The sequence below is a fragment of the Oncorhynchus nerka genome, linkage group LG3, assembly GCF_034236695.1.
Source record: "Oncorhynchus nerka isolate Pitt River linkage group LG3, Oner_Uvic_2.0, whole genome shotgun sequence".
In the NCBI taxonomy this organism is placed as follows: Eukaryota; Metazoa; Chordata; class Actinopteri; order Salmoniformes; family Salmonidae; genus Oncorhynchus; species Oncorhynchus nerka.
This window is the reverse complement of record NC_088398.1, coordinates 2,848,336-2,854,913: the sequence shown is the minus strand read 5'-3', so window position 1 is coordinate 2,854,913 and position 6,578 is coordinate 2,848,336.

Below are 6,578 nucleotides of genomic sequence, written 5' to 3'. Positions count from 1 at the left end.
CTCCATGTAGCTCCTACTGCACCACTGTTTAAACCTCTGTGGGGTTTAGGCGTATACCTCCGTGTAGCTCCTACTACACCACTGTTTAAACCTCTGTGGGGTTTAGGGCGTATACCTCCTACTACACCACTGTTTAAACCTCTGTGGGGTTGAGGGCGTATACCTCCGTGTAGTTCCTACTACACCACTGTTTAAACCTCTGTGGGGTTTAGGGCGTATACCTCCTACACCACTGTTTAAACCTCTGTGGGGTTTAGGCGTATACCTCCATGTAGCTCCTACTGCACCACTGATTAAACCTCTGTGGGGTTTAGGGCGTAACCCTCTGTTTAAACCTCTGTGGGGTTTAGGCGTATACCTCCGTGTAGCTCCTACTACACCACTGTTTAAACCTCTGTGGGGTTTAGGGCGTATACCTCCGTGTAGCTCCTACTACACCACTGTTTAAACCTCTGTGGGGTTCAGGGCGTATACCTCCGTGTAGCTCCTACTACACCACTGTTTAAACCTCTGTGGGGTTTAGGGCGTATACCTCCGTGTAGCTCCTACTGCACCACTGTTTAAACCTCTGTGGGGTTTAGGGCATATACCTCCTACACCACTGTTTAAACCTCTGTGGGGTTTAGGGCGTATACCTCCGTGTAGCTCCTACTACACCACTGTTTAAACCTCTGTGGGGTTTAGGGCGTATACCTCCGTGTAGCTCCTACTACACCACTGTTTAAACCTCTGTGGGGTTCAGGGCGTATACCTCCGTGTAGTTCCTACTACACCACTGTTTAAACCTCTGTGGGGTTTAGGGCGTATACCTCCGTATACCTCCTACTACACCACTGTTTAAACCTCTGTGGGGTTGAGTGCGTATACCTCCGTGTAGTTCCTACTACACCACTGTTTAAACCTCTGTGGGGTTTAGGGCGTATACCTCCATGTAGCTCCTACTGCATCACTGTTTAAACCTCTGTGGGGTTTAGGGCGTATACCTCCGTGTAGCTCCTACTGCATCACTGTTTAAACCTCTGTGGGGTTCAGGACGTATACCTCCTACTACACCACTGTTTAAACCTCTGTGGGGTTTAGGGCGTATACCTCCGTGTAGCTCCTACTGCACCACTGTTTAAACCTCTGTGGGGTTTATGGCATATACCTCCTACACCACTGTTTAAACCTCTGTGGGGTTTAGGGCGTATACCTCCGTGTAGCTCCTACTGCACCACTGTTTAAACCTCTGTGGGGTTTAGGGCGTATACCTCCTACACCACTGTTTAAACCTCTGTGGGGTTCAGGGCGTATACCTCCTACATCACTGTTTAAACCTCTGTGGGGTTTAGGGCGTATACCTCCGTGTAGCTCCTACTACACCACTGTTTAAACCTCTGTGGGGTTCAGGGCGTATACCTCCGTGTAGCTCCTACTACATCACTGTTTAAACCTCTGTGGGGTTTAGGGCGTATACCTCCGTGTAGCTCCTACTACACCACTGTTTAAACCTCTGTGGGTTTAAACCTCTGGCATATACCTCCTACACCACTGTTTAAACCTCTGTGGGGTTTAGGGCGTATACCTCCGTGTAGCTCCTACTGCACCACTGTTTAAACCTCTGTGGGGTTTAGGGCGTATACCTCCGTGTAGCTCCTACTACACCACTGTTTAAACCTTTGTGGGGTTTAGGGCGTATACCTCCTACTACACCACTGTTTAAACCTCTGTGGGGTTGAGGGTGTATACCTCCGTGTAGTTCCTACTACACCACTGTTTAAACCTCTGTGGGGTTTAGGGCGTATACCTCCATGTAGCTCCTACTGCACCACTGTTTAAACCTCTGTGGGGTTTAGGGCGTATACCTCCGTGTAGCTCCTACTACACCACTGTTTAAACCTCTGTGGGGTTTAGGGCGTATACCTCCTACTACACCACTGTTTAAACCTCTGTGGGGTTGAGGGCGTATACCTCCGTGTAGTTCCTACTACACCACTGTTTAAACCTCTGTGGGGTTCAGGGCGTATACCTCCTACACCACTGTTTAAACCTCTGTGGGATTTAGGGCGTATACCTCCATGTAGCTCCTACTGCACCACTGATTAAACCTCTGTGGGGTTTAGGGCGTATACCTCAGTGTAGCTCCTACTACACCACTGTTTAAACCTCTGTGGGGTTTAGGGCGTATACCTCCGTGTAGCTCCTACTACACCACTGTTTAAACCTCTGTGGGGTTCAGGGCGTATACCTCCGTGTAGCTCCTACTACATCACTGTTTAAACCTCTGTGGGGTTTAGGGCGTATACCTCCGTGTAGCTCCTACTGCATCACTGTTTAAACCTCTGTGGGGTTCAGGACGTTTACCTCCTACTACACCACTGTTTAAACCTCTGTGGGGTTTAGGGCGTATACCTCCGTGTAGCTCCTACTGCACCACTGTTTAAACCTCTGTGGGGTTTAGGGCGTATACCTCCTACACCACTGTTTAAACCTCTGTGGGGTTCAGGGCGTATACCTCCGTGTAGCTCCTACTACATCACTGTTTAAACCTCTGTGGGGTTTAGGGCGTATACCTCCGTGTAGCTCCTACTACACCACTGTTTAAACCTCTGTGGGGTTCAGGGCGTATACCTCCTACATCACTGTTTAAACCTCTGTGGGGTTTAGGGCGTATACCTCCGTGTAGCTCCTACTACACCACTGTTTAAACCTCTGTGGGGTTTAGGGCGTATACCTCCGTGTAGCTCCTACTACACCACTGTTTAAACCTCTGTGGGGTTCAGGGCGTATACCTCCTACACCACTGTTTAAACCTCTGTGGGGTTTAGGGCGTATACCTCCGTGTAGCTCCTACTACACCACTGTTTAAACCTCTGTGGGGTTTAGGGCGTATACCTCCATGTAGCTCCTACTCCTACACCACTGTTTAAACCTCTGTGGGGTTTAGGGCGTATACCTCCGTGTACTCCTACCACTGTTTAAACCTCTGTGGGGTTCAGGGTGTATACCTCCTACATCACTGTTTAAACCTCTGTGGGTTCAGGGTGTATACCTCCTACATCACTGTTTAAACCTCTGTGTGGGTTCAGGGCGTATACCTCCTACACCACTGTTTAAACCTCTGTGGGGTTCAGGGTGTATACCTCCTACATCACTGTTTAAACCTCTGTGGGGTTCAGGGTGTATACCTCCTACACCACTGTTTAAACCTCTGTGGGGTTCAGGGCGTATACCTCCTACATCACTGTTTAAACCTCTGTGGGGTTCAGGGCGTATACCTCCGTGTAGCTCCTACTACACCACTGTTTAAACCTCTGTGGGGTTTAGGGCGTATACCTCCTACTACACCACTGTTTAAACCTCTGTGGGGTTTAGGGCGTATACCTCCGTGTAGCTCCTACTGCACCACTGTTTAAACCTCTGTGGGGTTTAGGGCGTATACCTCCTACACCACTGTTTAAACCTCTGTGGGGTTCAGGGCGTATACCTCCTACATCACTGTTTAAACCTCTGTGGGGTTTAGGGCGTATACCTCCGTGTAGCTCCTACTACACCACTGTTTAAACCTCTGTGGGGTTTAGGGCGTATACCTCCGTGTAGCTCCTACTACACCACTGTTTAAACCTCTGTGGGGTTCAGGGCGTATACCTCCGTGTAGCTCCTACTACACCACTGTTTAAACCTCTGTGGGGTTTAGGGCGTATACCTCCGTGTAGCTCCTACTGCACCACTGTTTAAACCTCTGTGGGGTTTAGGGCATATACCTCCTACACCACTGTTTAAACCTCTGTGGGGTTTAGGGCGTATACCTCCGTGTAGCTCCTACTACACCACTGTTTAAACCTCTGTGGGGTTTAGGGCGTATACCTCCGTGTAGCTCCTACTACACCACTGTTTAAACCTCTGTGGGGTTCAGGGCGTATACCTCCGTGTAGTTCCTACTACACCACTGTTTAAACCTCTGTGGTGTTTAGTTTACCTCCGGCTCCTATACACCACTGTTTAAACCTGTGGGGTTGAGTATACCTCCTACTACACCACTGTTTAAACCTCTGTGGGGTTTAGGGTATACCTCCATGTAGCTCCTACTGCATCACTGTTTAAACCTCTGTGGGGTTTAGGGCGTATACCTCCGTGTAGCTCCTACTGCACCACTGTTTAAACCTCTGTGGGGTTTAGGCATATACCTCCTACTACACCACTGTTTAAACCTCTGTGGGGTTTAGGCGTATACCTCCGTGTAGCTCCTACTGCACCACTGTTTAAACCTCTGTGGGGTTTATGGCGTATACCTCCTACACCACTGTTTAAACCTCTGTGGGGTTTAGGCGTATACCTCCGTGTAGCTCCTACTGCACCACTGTTTAAACCTCTGTGGGGTTTAGGCGTATACCTCCTACACCACTGTTTAAACCTCTGTGGGGTTCAGGCGTATACCTCCTACATCACTGTTTAAACCTCTGTGGGGTTTAGGCGTATACCTCCGTGTAGCTCCTACTACACCACTGTTTAAACCTCTGTGGGGTTCAGGGCGTATACCTCCGTGTAGCTCCTACTACATCACTGTTTAAACCTCTGTGGGGTTTAGGGCGTATACCTCCGTGTAGCTCCTACTACACCACTGTTTAAACCTCTGTGGGGTTTAGGGCGTATACCTCCGTGTAGCTCCTACTGCACCACTGTTTAAACCTCTGTGGGGTTTATGGCATATACCTCCTACACCACTGTTTAAACCTCTGTGGGGTTTAGGGCGTATACCTCCGTGTAGCTCCTACTGCACCACTGTTTAAACCTCTGTGGGGTTTAGGGCGTATACCTCCGTGTAGCTCCTACTACACCACTGTTTAAACCTTTGTGGGGTTTAGGGCGTATACCTCCTACTACACCACTGTTTAAACCTCTGTGGGGTTGAGGGTGTATACCTCCGTGTAGTTCCTACTACACCACTGTTTAAACCTCTGTGGGGTTTAGGGCGTATACCTCCATGTAGCTCCTACTGCACCACTGTTTAAACCTCTGTGGGGTTTAGGGCGTATACCTCCGTGTAGCTCCTACTACACCACTGTTTAAACCTCTGTGGGGTTTAGGGCGTATACCTCCTACTACACCACTGTTTAAACCTCTGTGGGGTTGAGGGCGTATACCTCCGTGTAGTTCCTACTACACCACTGTTTAAACCTCTGTGGGGTTGAGGGCGTATACCTCCTACACCACTGTTTAAACCTCTGTGGGGTTTAGGGCGTATACCTCCGTGTAGCTCCTACTGCATCACTGTTTAAACCTCTGTGGGGTTTAGGGCGTATACCTACTACACCACTGTTTAAACCTCTGTGGGGTTTAGAGCGTATACCTCCGTGTAGCTCCTACTACACCACTGTTTAAACCTCTGTGGGGTTCAGGGCGTATACCTCCTACACCACTGTTTAAACCTCTGTGGGGTTTAGGGCGTATACCTCCATGTAGCTCCTACTACACCACTGTTTAAACCTCTGTGGGGTTTAGGGCGTATACCTCCTACACCACTGTTTAAACCTCTGTGGGGTTCAGGGTGTATACCTCCGTGTAGCTCCTACTGCATCACTGTTTAAACCTCTGTGGGGTTCAGGGCGTATACCTCCTACACCACTGTTTAAACCTCTGTGGGGTTTAGGGCGTATACCTCCAAACCTCTGTGGGGTTTAGGCGTATACTCCTACTACACCACTGTTTAAACCTCTGTGGGGTTTAGGGCGTATACCTCCGTGTAGCTCCTACTGCACCACTGTTTAAACCTCTGTGGGGTTTAGGGCGTATACCTCCTACACCACTGTTTAAACCTCTGTGGGGTTTAGGGCGTATACCTCCGTGTAGCTCCTACTGCACCACTGTTTAAACCTCTGTGGGGTTTAGGCGTATACCTCCGTGTACTCCTACACCACTGTTTAAACCTCTGTGGGGTTTAGGGCGTATACCTCCGTGTAGTTCCTACTACACCACTGTTTAAACCTCTGTGGGGTTTAGGCGCCTCCGTATACCTCCTACTACACCACTGTTTAAACCTCTGTGGGGTTTAGGCGTATACCTCCATGTAGCTCCTACTACACCACTGTTTAAACCTCTGTGGGGTTTAGGGCGTATACCTCCTACTGCATCACTGTTTAAACCTCTGTGGGGTTCAGGGTGTATACCTCCGTGTAGCTCCTACTGCATCACTGTTTAAACCTCTGTGGGGTTCAGGGCGTATACCTCCTACACCACTGTTTAAACCTCTGTGGGGTTTAGGGCGTATACCTCCATGTAGCTCCTACTACACCACTGTTTAAACCTCTGTGGGGTTCAGGGTGTATACCTCCGTGTAGCTCCTACTGCATCACTGTTTAAACCTCTGTGGGGTTCAGGGCGTATACCTCCTACACCACTGTTTAAACCTCTGTGGGGTTTAGGGCGTATACCTCCATGTAGCTCCTACTACACCACTGTTTAAACCTCTGTGGGGTTTAGGGCGTATACCTCCGTGTAGCTCCTACTGCACCACTGTTTAAACCTCTGTGGGGTTTAGGGCATATACCTCCTACACCACTGTTTAAACCTCTGTGGGGTTTAGGGCGTATACCTCCGTG